The sequence below is a fragment of the Chenopodium quinoa genome, unplaced genomic scaffold (assembly GCF_001683475.1).
Source record: "Chenopodium quinoa cultivar QQ74 unplaced genomic scaffold, ASM168347v1, whole genome shotgun sequence".
Classification (NCBI taxonomy): domain Eukaryota; kingdom Viridiplantae; phylum Streptophyta; class Magnoliopsida; order Caryophyllales; family Amaranthaceae; genus Chenopodium; species Chenopodium quinoa.
In genome coordinates this window covers 2,075,713-2,088,633 of record NW_018743689.1, presented here as the reverse complement: position 1 = coordinate 2,088,633, position 12,921 = coordinate 2,075,713, and positions in this window count along the sequence as shown.

The window sequence follows — 12,921 nt, the reverse complement described above, 5'->3', positions numbered from 1 at the left end:
ACGAATGGACTCGTTATTTAATCCTAAATTACAATTAAATAGCAAACGGAGTGATAAAATATTGCATGAAATTAAATGTTCAAAACTTAACTAAAACACTAAACAAAGAAATCAAAGCCAGTCTCCTACATGCCTGATTCCCATTGCCTCAACGTGATTATTGTGCTTCACTTGAGGAAAAGGTTTAGTAAGTGGATCGGCTACATTGTCATCCGTTCCAACTTTGCAAATTCTGATTTCACCTTCTGATTTCCATTCTCTAATCATGTGAAAACACCGTTTGACATGTTTGACTTTCTGATGTCCATCGGCTCTCTGGCCTAAGCAATACCTCCATTGTTGTCACAATAGAGGGCTATTAGACCCTTTATGGTGGGTACAACATCAATTTCACCAATGAACTTACGAATCCAAACAGCTTCCTTAGCCGCTTCAGCAGCTACTAAGTACTCGGCTTCAGTTTTAGAATCTGCAATTGTACTCTGCTTGGCACTCTTTCAATTGAACGCTCCTCCATTTAGACATAACACATATCCAGATTGCGATTTGAAATCGTCTCTATCTGTTTAGAAGTTTTCGTCGGTATAACCTTCCATAACTAATTCCTATGAACCACCATACACCAGGAATTTATCCTTGTTCATTTTCAGGTACGTTAGGATATTCTTGGTCGCAGTCCAATGGGCCTGTCCTGGATCTGATTGGTAATGGCTCGTAGCACTCAAGGCATACGATACATTTGGCCTAGTACATATCATGGCATACATGATCGATCCAATAAGCGAAGCTTATGGAATCAGATTCATTCTTTCCCGCTCCCCAGGTGTCTGTGGAAACTGCTTCTTGCTCAGGGTTATGCCATGTGACATTGGCAGGTGACCTCTCTTGGCCTCCTCCATGCCAAATCAAGCAAGTACCTTATCAATATAAGTACTTTGACTCAATCCAATCATCCTTTTTGATCTAACCCTGTAGATCTTGTTGCCTAGTATGTACTGAGCCTCTCCTAAGTCTTTCATTGAGAAGCATTTTCCAAGCCAGGTCTTTACAGACTCTAACAACGGAATGTTGTTTCCAATGAGCAATATTTCATCGACATATAAGACTAGGAAGGCGATGTCACTCCCACTGACCTTCTTGTAAACACAAGATTCATCTGGATTCTTGATAAAACCAAACTTCCCGTTGGCTTCATCGAATTGCAGATTCCAACTTCTGCTAGCTTGATTTAGTCCATAAATGGACTTCTTAAGCTTACAAACCTTTGGTCGACAAAACCTTTAGGCTGTGTCATGTGCGCAGTTTCTTCCAAAATACCATTTAGGAAGGCAGTTTTGACGTCCATCTGCCATATTTCATAATTGTAATATGCAGCAATCCCTAGGAGGATCCGAACGGATTTAAGCATTGCGACTGGTGAAAAGGTTTAATCGTAATCAATACCATGAACTTGTCTGTAACCTCTTGCCACCAATCTAACTTTGTAAATGAATACATTTCCATCTTTGTCGCTTTTCATCTTGAAAATCCAATTACAACTGATAGGTGTATAACGTTCGGGTAAGTCAACCAAGTCCCAGACTTGATTTTCAAACATTGAATCCATTTTAGATCTCATGGCCTCATGCCATTTAGCAGAGTCGGTGCTTTCCATCGCTTGCTTGTAGGTTCTAGGTTCATCTCCATCCATAATCAGGATGTCCTCTGAGATCCCGGTTAATAGTAAACCAAGAGATCTATCAGGTTGAGATCTCGGCCTCGGAGACCTACGTAGGATAATGGATTAAGCATTTGCATTGTCGGTTTGACTTTGCACATTTTGATCATTTTGACCTGCGTCAACAGATGTTGTTTGAGCACTTTGACTGTCATTCTGATTTTGTTGCTCATCCTCACGAAATTCGTCGAGTTCGATTTTCCTCCCACTTGTCATTTTGGAAAGGTGTTCCCTCTCCAAAAAGACACCATCGCGAGCAACAAACACTTTGTTGTCCGATTTGTTGTGGAAGTAATACCCTTTGGTTTCTTTTGGGTAGCCCACAAAGTAAACCTTGTCAGATTTGGGATAAAGTTTGTCGAAAATTAATTTCTTGACATATGCTTCACATCCCCATATCTTTAGAAAAGACAGCCTAGGAGGTTTCTTTGTCCATAATTCATGTGGAGTCTTTTCTACAGCTTTTGATGGTGCAAGGTTAAGTGTTAGTGCCGCAGTTAGAAGTGTGTGTCCCCAGAAAGAGATAGGAAGATCACTAAGACCCATTGTTGATCGTACCATGTCTAACAAGGTCCGATTTCTCCTTTCGGAAACTCCGTTCCATTGTGGATTTCCTGGACGTGTCAATTCTGAAAATATACCCTTTTCTTTCAGATGGTCATCAAATTCTTGGCTCAAGTATTCACCACCTCGATCCGATCGAAGGGCTTTGATTTTCTTGCGAAGCTGATTTTCAACTTCACTCTGAAATAGTTTGAACTTTTCAAATGATTCTGATTTATGCGACATTAGGTAGACATAACCATATCTACTATAGTCATCTGTGAAGGTGATAAAATATCGGTGTCCATTTGTTGTGGTGGAGCTCATTAGTCCACACACATCAGTGTGTATTAGACCTAATAAGTCTCCTGCCCTTTCTCCCAGCTTGGAGAATGGCTGCTTAATCATCTTGCATAATAAACATCCCTCGCAATTCTCAAACGATTCTAAAGCGAAGGAGTCAAGAACACCTTCTTGTTGAAGTCTCTTGATGAGTTTGATGTTAATGTGGCCAAGACGAAAATGCCACAAGTAAGTTTTATTTGACTCCATGGTCTTAGCTCTTTTATCATAAACAATTTTGTCTAAACACACAAAAGGTGTAATTTCCATAAATATAAACAAGACATTTAAAAAAAGGTCTTGTAATCAAGGTTAAAATGACGTCCAACATCGCAAGATCAAAGTATGGTAGATAAAACTTAGCAAGTTTTAGAATTTAGACAAAATACATGAGATTACAAGCTTTCTTTGGATAGACTTTCATCATCTTCCATTTATGTACTCATAACCACATGAAAAACATCGCTCATTTTGTTCCTGAAATAGGAGCATAAAGTAAGTCAATTTTCCCGTATCTAATACCTTATTAATTGCTTATTTTCAAGTGTCAATATGATACCAGAGATTGAGGCTTTCTTTCCTCTTGAATCATCTTCCAGATACTCGCTATATTCTCTTTTGTAGTGGCCTTGCTTACTACAATAGAAGCAGCGCATCTTAGCCTTGTTTTTAAACTCCTTCTTCTTGAGCCTTAGAGCAAACTTAGCGGCCTTGCAAGAATAGGTTTTCTAGAGCTCTTGGACAACTTCCTTGTAGGATAGTTTGTTCCGATTGTTGGTAAGTCGCATCTTAATTGAAACGTATCCCGAGTGGAGTGAGCTTAAAAGCATATGAGCCCCTTGCTTATCCTCCACCGATTTACCAATCAGTTCCAGATGGTTAAATAACCTTGTCATCTTTTGCACATGGGCTTCAAGTGGCATCCCGGGTCTAAGTCTTGCACTTTAGACCCTAGCCCATACTTCTTGCCTTTCTTTGCTAAGACATCCGTCTTGCGGTGGCTTGATCCTCATGTTAGACAATGACCTAGTCACTTCATCCATGAGACCATCATAGTTTCCCTTATCGCTCTTTGTTACCCTCAAAATGACCACATCTTCTAGAGCCTTGAGAAGTACATCTGGAACGTAGTTGGAGAATTTCTTCTTTCATTGTTCCGGAATGGAGTTTGCCATGAGTCGAGAGACTCTCTTGCAATCATAACTCCACTCCTCATGAGCCATATAGCTCATAATCCCTTTTGAGTAGAAACTCGGAATGGGCGTATACAAGATATGCTCTAGGTAGCAATTGCGTAGGGTCAAACGGAGTTCCTCTTCCCATTCCTTGAAGTTTACCAAATTTTAAGCTAAATGATAACTTCTCGGGAAGTTCTAGGATTATAAGATTGTTTTCGATAGTTGAAGACATGATTCTACATTTGAAAGAATTTTAAAATGAAAAACCATTCATGATATTAAAATAAGATTGAATTCATGAATTTTTAATAAAACTTATTTAAAACGTATTATTCACACATTTAAAATTGTCCCTATTATGGGTGAGAATAAGTCGATTCCAAGATCCGAAGAAACAAAGAGCGGTTACGCATGCTTTGGCTTGTCTTAACACTCAATCTCCTAAGGTAAGCAACGCTTTGCTAATGGCTCCAAGCCACTCTTGGTTGAATAAATCGTCGCATCTAATGCTCTCTCAACAATTTATTCACTTTGCCACGACATGTTAGGACTCTATCACTCATATTGTTGAGTACAGCCAAAACCAACTTGCATGCCCGGTATGCCTTACGCTCCTAGGAGAGGTAGTGATGCCTCGCTTTGGCGTAGCCCACCACTACCCTCGTTCGGTTGGTAAGTTTTGTTTTGGAATGACAAGTTTACTCATTATTTAGGGACCTAGGTTTCTATGTTGGTTGATTTAAGTGAACTTAATTAGTCATCACAACATTCGAAATCCTAAACATGCACCTAACATATAATTCATATACATAAACATATATATATATTTATCAAAAAACATAAATATAAATGCATTTTGCAACTAGCATGACCCCTTGAGATCTTCAAATCTTAAAAAGGTCTTCATTTGCAACTTCATGGCTACGTCTTCCAAGAACCTCCATCTTCAAGACTTGACCATAATTAAATGCAACTACTAGTATCTACGATTAGGACTAATCTAAATATTAAGTTCCAAAAATACTCAACGGTTCGCAGACCGTATTTAGATTTACAAAAATACATCACGGATCGCAGTCCGTATTTTCTATCCTAATCGGGCCCCACTAGTTGCCATTTCATAAAACCTGTGAGAGAATATACATTCCATTCATCCATTCACTATATGTGAATGGCCCATGCATTTTAGAACGATAAACAAGTAACAATGCATAAACACGCGTGAACTATTAACTAATCTAGGTGGTTAATCCAATTAACACACCTAATTAAAACTAGTCAAAGTTGTTTTTACCGGTTATGTAAATCAGCCCAATTAACATTTGAAGCTCCCACTAAATTCCGCATCCAACTTAATTAATCCAATTAATTAAGCCGGTAAATCCCAAAATTTGTCAAAATAAATTTTGCCAATGCCGCCCAAAACCGAGGCCTAGCCTCCAAAATTTATTAAAATAACTAAAACAAATTAGATTAATAAAATAATTAAAACGACAATTTTAAGCAAAATTACGTAGTCTAAATGTCTAAGTGCCTAGCACTAAGACATGGAGTGCTTACATTTCGCACAATTGTTTGATGCTCAATGAACGCGGGAGTGGGCCTGATGTCGCTAAGCGTTACATCACCCACATCAGCGAACTTTCACACATCAATAACGTGGCCCTTGATGGCCATATTGTACGAACTCATTGCACTACATTGCTTCGCAAGCAACGTCTACGCATATCCCTAATTACATGACGCATGCACCAAGTCCCAAGCCATGCACCAACGTGCTCGTGCTTGCACCAGTCGCTGCCAGCCAAGCAAGCCTGCACGCACAGCGCGCACAACACCATGCTGCTGTTGCGCCGTGCTGCTGCTTGGTGCTTATTGGCGCGCCATGCTGCTGGTAGCAAGCAGCACCCACGCATGAGCTTGCGCGCAAGCACGAGGCACCATCCTTGGCAGCCACATGCGGGCTGCTATGCAGCTCGGCTAGCCAAGTGATGTTCTTGCTTCGTTTTGCATGCCATAGCCTCGTTTGATCCCAATTTTGCGTGGCATAATTATTAATTCTAAATCAATTTTAGAACTAATTCATTTGAGCAAAAATAAAAAATTTAAACAAGTCTAACTTAAATAAAATTTTTAAAGTGCATGTAACCAAAATAATTCCCAAGAACCATTCTTTAATTAAATTGGTTTAACTTGGTGCAATTAAAATAAGAGGGAAATTACTCAATATTAATTTAATTAATTTAAATTAACCTTGAGTTTTTTACAAATTAAGAGGGAGTTGGAAAAATGAACATAAGTTCAATAAAGATTCCAACTTTAAGTGCTTGTTCTCATTGACTGAAATCAGCTGAATTGAATTGAACTAAACTGAACTGAATTGAACAGAACTGAAATGAACTGAACTAAGCTGAACTGAACTGAATTGAACTGAGCTTAACATAACTGAACTGAACTGAACTGAATATTTAATAAGAGAACAAAATTAGGAGCTGAGCTGAGCTGAACTGAACTGAACTGAACTGAACTGAACTGAACAGAGCTAAACTGAACTGAACTGAACTGAACTGAACTGAACTGAGCTGAACTGAATTAAACTGAATTTCAACGTAAGAGAACAGGCCCTAATACTTGTGAATCCTTGAAAAATTATATCTTCCAATGTGAAGATAAACAATTTTCTATCACAAAGTTTCAAACTTTATGATTCCAATCAACTAAAAAATGATTAAATCAACAAAGTTTAACAAAAATTCATGGAATTTAGTAATATAAAGTTTCAATCACTTAACATAATTAACGATTGAATCTTTAATACTTGGAAGCCTCAAAGAACAACAATTTCACACTTAATGCAATTAGTTTGCAATTATGTGAAAAATAAAATCAAGCTATTTAGATTTACAAAAATACATCACGGATCGCAGTCCGTATTTTCTATCCTAATCGGGCCCCACTAGTTGCCATTTCATAAAACCTGTGAGAGAATATACATTCCATTCATCCATTCACTATATGTGAATGGCCTATGCATTTTAGAACGATAAACAAGTAACAATGCATAAACACGCGTGAACTATTAACTAATCTAGGTGGTTAATCCAATTAACACACCTAATTAAAACTAGTCAAAGTTGTTTTTACCGGTTATGTAAATCAGCCCAATTAACATTTGAAGCTCCCACTAAATTCCGCATCCAACTTAATTAATCAAATTAATTAAGCCGGTAAATCCCAAAATTTGTCAAAATAAATTTTGCCAATGCCGCCCAAAACCGAGGCCTAGCCTCCAAAATTTATTAAAATAACTAAAACAAATTAGATTAATAAAATAATTAAAACGACAATTTTAAGCAAAATTACGTAGTCTAAAATGTCTAAGTGCCTAGCACTAAGACATGGAGTGCTTACATTTCGCACAATTGTTTGATGCTCAATGAACGCGGGAGTGGGCCCGATGTCGCTAAGCGTTACATCACCCACATCAGCGAACTTTCACACATCAATAATGTGGCCCTTGATGGCCATATTGTACGAACTCATTGCACTACATTGCTTCGCAAGCAACGTCTATGCATATCCCTAATTACATGACGCATGCACCAAGTCCCAAGCCATGCACCAACGTGCTCGTGCTTGCACCAGTCGCTGCCAGCCAAGCAAGCCTGCACGCACAGCGCGCACAACACCATGCTGCTGTTGCGCCGTGCTGCTGCTTGGTGCTTATTGGCGCGCCATGCTGCTGGTAGCAAGCAGCACCCACGCATGAGCTTGCGCGCAAGCACGAGGCACCATCCTTGGCAGCCACATGCGGGCTGCTATGCAGCTCGGCTAGCCAAGTGATGTTCTTGCTTCGTTTTGCATGCCATAGCCTCGTTTGATCCCAATTTTGCGTGGCATAATTATTAATTCTAAATCAATTTTAGAACTAATTCATTTGAGCAAAAATAAAAAATTTAAACAAGTCTAACTTAAATAAAAATTTTAAAGTGCATGTAACCAAAATAATTCCCAAGAACCATTCTTTAATTAAATTGGTTTAACTTGGTGCAATTAAAATAAGAGGGAAATTACTCAATATTAATTTAATTAATTTAAATTAACCTTGAGTTTTTTACAAATTAAGAGGGAGTTGGAAAAATGAACATAAGTTCAATAAAGATTCCAACTTTAAGTGCTTGTTCTCATTGACTGAAATCAGCTGAATTGAATTGAACTAAACTGAACTGAATTGAACAGAACTGAAATGAACTGAACTAAGCTGAACTGAACTGAGCTTAACATAACTGAACTGAACTGAACTGAATATTTAATAAGAGAACGAAATTAGGAGCTGAGCTGAACTGAACTGAACTGAACTGAACAGAGCTAAACTGAACTGAACTGAACTGAACTGAACTGAGCTGAACTGAATTAAACTGAATTTCAACGTAAGAGAACAAGCCCTAATACTTGTGAATCCTTGAAAAATTATATCTTCCAATGTGAAGATAAACAACTTTCTATCACAAAGTTTCAAACTTTATGATTCCAATCAACTAAAAAATGATTAAATCAACAAAGTTTAACAAAAATTCATGGAATTTAGTAATATAAAGTTTCAATCACTTAACATAATTAACGATTGAATCTTTAATACTTGGAAGCCTCAAAGAACAACAATTTCACACTTAATGCAATTAGTTTGCAATTATGTGAAAAATAAAACCAAGCTTTCAAGCACAAATTACTACAAAGTAATCATGCGTAAAGAGGTTTAAAATTGCATATAAAATATGTATTGAACAAATTACATAACCACCATAAATATGCAATTAATTTTCAAGGTTAGAAAGACTTAAAATTTTTCGTAAAAACGGAAAAAAACCCTCGAAAATTGCATTTCAGGTCATTTTTGGGCTAAAACCCGTCCCCTGGAAGTTAAAAACCATTTCCAGAACACATTTCCCACCAAAAATTCACTATTTTTTGGTCGAAATCTAGGTTCGGGGCTGAAGATAGCTTAAAGACGAGGTTAAAATAAATAAAATGAGTTACTAATCTAATTAGCACTTCAAGACCAGAAAATTAAGCCATAAAAATCACCTTGAAAAAATATTATGATTTTAAAAATAAACGAGCGTGGCTCTGATACCACTGTTGGGGTTTGGTAGGTCCAACATACCGCGAAAACAACCCCGACCCAAAGAACCATTCCCAATTAATAAAACCATAAAGCATAAATAAACTAATCACAAGATTAAGAGAAGATAATTACCTTTGGAGCGTGCTTCGCCCAAACGGAACGGGCTCTTACTTAAAAGCTTAGCCCCGCTAACGCGAGAGCCTCCAACGAAATTCCACCCGCAACTCAACCACCGAAAATGTTCCAATGCCTTGGGGCTAGCAAAGCCCGGCCAAAACCCGAGTAATTAATGAGTTCAAAGGTTTTCACAATGGTGATGCTTTTTTCAACTTTTACTCAAGTGCTTTTCCCAATATCCCAACCTTGGTATTTATAGGGAAATGCATGAGTGTGAAAAGCTCTCCCATCAATGTGGGAGAATTTTATTTTCCCATTTTATTTTAAAGCTAAAATAAAATTAATAATCAAACTACTAATAAATCAACAAGTGGAAAACTCATCTGAGAGGTTAGGTGAGGACCATTTGGAGGAGGGGGAGACCAAACTTGCTCCCACTCTCTCCCTCACCTTGCGCCACTTGGCAACTCCCACTTGGGCACCAAGGCACCCAAGTGGGCTTCCCATTTGTTGATGCCCTTCTCTCGACCCAGCCATCCCCGCAACACAAAATGCGAGCTGCTGCTCGCACTCTCTCGACCGGCACCCCACGCACTTGCGTGCGGGCTGCTGCTGCCGAGAGATGCTGCTAGCATGTCGCGCACCTAGTGCGGGCTGCTAGCTGCAGCATGCTAGCACGCCACAGACTAGGTGCGGTAAGTTAGCCGCATCTTCCTAGCAAGCCCTGCACTTGGTGCGGGCTGTTAGCTTGGCTAAACCCCCTAGCACTTGGTGTTCCGATGCTAGGGGTATTTTGGTCTTTGTTGATTTATTATTTTTTTCACGTCTTGTCTTTCACTATTTTTCGACTCGACTTTCGACGTTCGGTTTCGACGCTCTAAGCTCGAATTCCCGACGTCTAAATATTAATAACTCGGTTGACTTATTAATTTCTTTCGGATTAATTTGTCGCTTCGGTTCGTTAGTTGCTTGGGTGTGACCCGAAGGGTTCAACCAAGATTAAGCTGTAATATTAATTATGCATTAATATTACTGATCAGAAGCGGCCTCCACCAAGGCATTCCGATCGCTTGACCTTACTAAATATATTAGCTTTCTAATAATTCTGAACCCACTAATCGAATAGTACACTTGTTCGAAGGACACCATTTACATCCGATAGGTGTGTAACCTTTGGGTAAATCAACCAAGTCCCATACTTGATTTTCAAACATGGAGTCCATTTCAGATTTCATGGCCTCTTGCCATTTTGTAGAGTCGGGGCTCGTCATAGCTTGCTTGTACGTTGCCGGCTCATCTCCATCCATGATTAGGATGTCCTGATTCTCGGTTAAAAATAATTCGAGATATCTATCAGGTTGAGATCTCGGCCTTTGAGACCTTTGATTGTCGGTTTGACTTTGCATATTTTGACTTTGACCAATGTCAACAGATGCTTCGTGAGCACTTTGATTGTCAATTTTTCCTTGTTGCTCGTCCTCTCGAACATCATCGAGTTCGATTTTCCTCCCACTTGTCATTTTGGAAAGATGCTCCTTCTCCAAAAAGACACTGTCACGAGCAACAAACACTTTGTTCTTGGATTTGTTGTAGAGATAATACCCCATGGTTTCTTTTGGATACCCCATAAAGAAAACCTTGTCAGATTTTGGATGAAGTTTGTAAGACATGAGTCTCTTGACATATGCTTTGCATCCCCAAATCTTTAGAAAAGTCAACCTAGGAGGTTTCTTCGTCCAAAATTCATATGGAGTCTTTTCCAAATCTTTTGACGGAGCACGATTCAGTGTAAGTGCCGCAGTTAAAAGTGCATGTCCCCAAAAAGAGATTGGAAGTTCACTAAGAACCAAAGTCGATCGTACCATGTCTAACAAGGTTCGATTCTCCTTTCGGATACTCCGTTCCATTGAGGAGTTCCCGGTGGTGTCAGTTCTAAATGTATCACATGTTCTTTCAGATGGTCATTGAATTCTTGGCTCAAATATTCGACACCTCGATCTGATTGAAGCGCTTTGATTTTCTTGCAAAGTTAATTTCCAACTTCACTCCGAAATTCTTTGAATTTATCAAATGATTCAGATTTGTGTGACATTAGATAGACATAGCCATATCTACTATAGCCGTCCGTGAAGTTTATGAAATACGGATAACCATTCCTTGCGGGTGTACTCATTGACCTACACACATCGGTGTGTAATAGGCCTAATAAGTCACCGGCCCTTTCTCCTAACTTGGACAATGGTTGCTTTATCATCTTTCCTAGTAAACATCCTTCGCAATTTTCAAATGATTCTAAATCAAATGAGTCTAGAATGCCTTCTAGTAGAAGTTTCTTGATGCGTTTGATGTTAAAGTGGCCAAGAAGACAATGCCACAAGTAAGTTTGACTTGACTCCATGGTCTTAGCTCTTTTGGTATCATCATAAACAATTTTGTCTAACATGACGTCCAACATCGCAAGATCAAAGTATGGTAGATAAAACTTAGCAAGTTTTAGAATTTAGAAAAAATACATGAGATTACAACCTTTCTTTGGATAGACTTTCATCATCTTCCATTTATGTACTCATAACCACATGAAAAACATCGCTCATTTTGTTCCTGAAATAGGAGCATAAAGTAAGTCAATTTTCCCGTATCTAATACCTTATTAATTGCTTATTTTCAAGTGTCAATATGATACCAGAGATTGAGGCTTTCTTTCCTCTTGAATCATCTTCCAGATACTCGCTATATTCTCTTTTGTAGTGGCCTTGCTTACTACAATAGAAGCAGCGCATCTTAGCCTTGTTTTTAAACTCCTTCTTCTTGAGCCTTAGAGCAAACTTAGTCGCCTTGCAAGAATAGGTTTTCTGGAGCTCTTGGAAAACTACCTTTTAGGATAGTTTGTTCCGATTGTTGTTAAGTTGCATCTTAATTGAAACGTACCCCGAGTGGAGTGAGCTTAAAAGCATCTGAGCCGCTTGCTCATCCTCCACCGGTTTACCAATCAGTTCCAGATGGTTGAATAACCTTGTCATCTTTTGCACATGGGCTTGAAGTGGCATCCCAGGTCTAAGTCTTGCACTATAGACCCTAGTCAACAATTCTTGCCTCTCTTTGCTGAGACACCCATCTTGCGGTGGCTTGATCCTCATGTTAGACAATGATCTAGTCACTTCTTCCACGAGTCAATCATAGTTGCCCTTATCGCTATTTGTTACCCTCAAATTGACCACGTCTTCTAGAGCCTTGAGAAGTACATCCGGAAGGTAGTTGGAGATTTTCTTCTTCCACTGTTCCGGTATGGATTTTTCCATTAGTCGAGTGACTCTCTTGCAATCATAACTCCACTCCTCATGAACCACATCGCTCACAATCCCTTTTGTGTAGAAACTCGAGATGGGTGTATCCAAGATATGCTCTAGGTAGCAATTGCGGAGGTCAAATGGAGTTCCTCTTCCCATTCCTTGAAGTTTACCATATCAAGCTAAATGATAACTTCTCGGGAAGTTCTGGGAATATTAGATTGTTATCGATAGTTGAAGACATGATTCTACAATTGATATAATTTTGAATGAAAAACCATTCAAAAAATACATAAATAAGATTGAATTTAATTCATGCATATTTCAATACTTATTTAACGTCTTATTTACACATAAAATTGTCCCCATATTGTGAAAATAAGGCGATTCCAAGAGCCAAGGGATTAACAAGTATTTTGGGCATGTTTTGGCTTGTCCTAACACTTGTTATCCCAAGGTAAGAATTACCTTTCTAATGGCTCCGAGCTATTTTTGGTTAGATAATCGTCGCATCCAATGCATTTTGACGATGTATCTCTTTTGCCACGGCATGTAAGGACTCCTCACTCATACCGATGAGTTCAACCAAAACCATCATGCACACCCGGTGTT